The sequence below is a fragment of the Chrysemys picta genome, chromosome 1 (assembly GCF_011386835.1).
Source record: "Chrysemys picta bellii isolate R12L10 chromosome 1, ASM1138683v2, whole genome shotgun sequence".
In the NCBI taxonomy this organism is placed as follows: Eukaryota; Metazoa; Chordata; order Testudines; family Emydidae; genus Chrysemys; species Chrysemys picta.
Genome location: NC_088791.1, coordinates 319,559,003 through 319,562,330, shown reverse-complemented (window position 1 = coordinate 319,562,330; position 3,328 = coordinate 319,559,003).

Below are 3,328 nucleotides of genomic sequence, written 5' to 3'. Positions count from 1 at the left end.
GCAGCTCCCATTGGCCAGGAATGGTGGCCAATGGGAGCTGTGGGGGCGGTGGCTGCAGGCAGAGGCAACATGCAGAGTTGCCTGGCCACGCCTCCACCTAGGAGCTGAGGAATGTCGCTACTTCCAGGGAGCCTCCCCCCCAAGGAAAGCACTGCCCAGAGCTCTCACCCCCTCCCGTGCCCCAACACCCAGCCGTGAGCCCCCTCCATACCCAAACTCCTCCTGCTGTTGGGGGGTTGCAGTGACCAGAGACTGCCCCAGTAGCGGTCAGTGTGACTGGCCCGGGGGCCGTCCGAGCTGCTCAGGCAGGCCCCGGGCCAGCCACACTGGCCGCTGCAGAAGTCATGGAGGTCCCAGAAAATCATGGGCTTCCGTGACCTCTGTGACAAAGTCTCAGCCTTAATCATCACTAATATTTTTTCCACACAGCAGTGAGGCCCAAAGAGCAAATAAAACTATGGCATATTAGTGTTACTGACTTATACTCTTTATCAGATGTTGAAAAAGAATTGTAAAGTGAAAAAAAAGTTCAGATATAAATATGCACCAAATCTATTCCTGGTGCAACTCCATTGATTTTAATGAAAAAAAGTCTCAAAGTATTTCAATTTGGGTACCTAAATACTCAAGACACCCAGAATTAGAGGCCACCTTTGAAAATTTGCCAACATATCTTCCTTGTTGTGCCAGTCTCTCCCATCGATACACTGTGGTAATATGTACTTCTCATGGGAATTAAGGCTTAGTTCATGGAGCCACATGAAGGAAAATTGACCCAGTAAAGCTACCCTGTCTTGCAAATATAACTAACCTTTAATGTAGTTAATGGATTGTAGTTAATGGATTACTAACATTTATTTATTGTACAGAAAATAATATATAATTAAATAAATACAATAAAATACACCACCAAGTCTGTGCAAACATAATGGCTCAGTATAAAATAAATATTAAATTTTAATATTGACATTTATGATGACCACTAAAATATAAACCCTTTTATGCTGGCAACATGTCATAACATTTAAATATCATTCCTAAAATATTAAGATGGTTCAATAAAATAACTAATAGATATTAAAGAAATTACATATGTTAGCTGACTGTATATTATATTAATCATGTATGTTAATTTATTGTCGTACAATATGTCAATATTATAAATTACTTGTTTCGGTTGTACTGTTTAATGTTAAATACAAATAAGACCATATACATTTACATGCAATTGATATTCTTTCAGACATGATAGTATAATTCTGTGAAAATACAGGTAATGTTTATTACTCCTTAGAGCAATCACATTCTCGTTTAGTTCTGGGCTTTCTAAAAGAATGTGCTTTCTTCATAATGTATTGAGAGTCTACAGAAGTCAAAAGAAAATAATTACAAAAAAGTATTCACATTAATTTTTGTAATTAACAGTTTTATAAAGCATACTCTTACTCATAAAAGTAATTTCTATTTGAGTAGTCTCATTGACTTCAATGAGATTACTCACATGACTAAGGACTACTCATGAGCAAGAATTGCAGGAATGTGGTCCCTTATCTTTTGAAGCCATGTTTTTAGTTTAACATGCCTAACCATTGAGCTCAATTCTGCTCTCAGATATCACTCTCTGAGTGCAGGAATTGGGCCAATTAACCTTCTTCTCCAGTACCATTATAACCCTAGTAAATTGTACAGCTACATAAATATCACACCATATTCTAACAACTCTTTGGAGGCAAGGCAATGGAAACTGTAAAGTAACTGACACTACCACATTATTCCCTGATCATTGGATAATTCTGCAGTCCTTAGTTAGGCAAAGCCCCCATTGAACTCCATGGGAGATACAGCTGATTAAGTACTGCCAGATCGGTTCCTTTGTAATTATTTGTCACCAATGTACATATATCAGGATTCTGTGTACCATCAGTTAGTATCTGCAGTTGTATTATTGTGGGCTGTGATTGTATGTAACCTCTCGGGGGGAGGGAGGAGCTATGACAGGTGTGAGACCGAGAAGGGTGGTGGTGGTATTAAAGGACTATATTGAACAATGTGCCAGACAAAACAGTCTTTTGGAACACATGTTAAGTGGTTTTCCTGGGCAATAGCTAGGGAGAAGTGAATGCAAATTCCCCACTTCCTGTTATGCAAAAACCCAGTCTTTTGAAGTTATACCCTGAGGCATGAGCCATTGTCTGCTGATCAGCTGTTATATGAGGCCAAGATCAAAGGCCCAAGTTATTATAAAGGAAAGACTGAACTATTCATGGCTCTTCTGGTTCTGAACCTGGGACAGTTATGAACTTGTAACACACAGGGTAAACTCAGTTGTGAATTTTGAACATGTATATAGATTCTTTTATGTTTTTATATTTTTTCTGTAATGCTTTCACGTTAACAATAAATGTGCTTGCTTATAAAGAGCTGTATGGTAACTTATAATTTTGGACAATTATGCTGTTCATAACCTTGGAGAGAAAGCAAAGTGCAGACGTTGGCCTTTGGCCTTTTAGGTGGTCTGGCTTGCTGGGGATATCACAGTGTAAGCAGGGAACTGTGCAGCCTAGAAAAGCCTCAGTCATAAGTAAGAGAAATGTGGGTCTTTGCCTGAGGAGCTGGGAGCCTAGAAGGGGTGCTCTTAAGGGTACCATGGAGGGGGAATACAGGTGCTGTGGCTCTGACCTGTGACAGATGTATGAAATGTAAACATTTTAAAATAGTTGAGTAGAAATGACTGAGAGAAATGTTGCTAATTCATGGGATAACAGAAGTGGGGAAATTAGGAATAAAGTCAAGGCATATGTTAAACTGACAAATTATCTTAACTCACACCTCCATTTTTATTACTGAAACATTGGTGTCAGAAGGGCAGAACAAAAGTAACTTCTTAACCAAGCTACATGTCTTACATTTGTCCTCTCCATGCCCTTGTGTAACACTGATGTCTCTAAAGGTAATTGCTACTCCTCTGATAGGATGCATTGTGTAATTTACTAGTTGTTTGTGCTTTAAGGACAGCAACGTGCTCGCCATAGATGAGGAAAAGTTAAAGCCACTTAATGCACAGGTGTAAAATGCTTTATGATCTTTAGGCAGCACATAGCATTGTACATGATTTAGCCTGGAACAGTGGGTCAAATCATTTTCTGGTATAACTGCATTAACTTCAGTGTAGCTGCAATAGCAGAGAAATTGGCTGGCTATTTTAAAACAAACAACATTCAATTTTTAATGACTGCATCTACTACCACCTCTTTTTTATCTGTGCCTTAAATTTTGCTTTCCTCTTGAATTATAGTTATGAGCAAAAAAAAATCATTTCAGTCAGCTC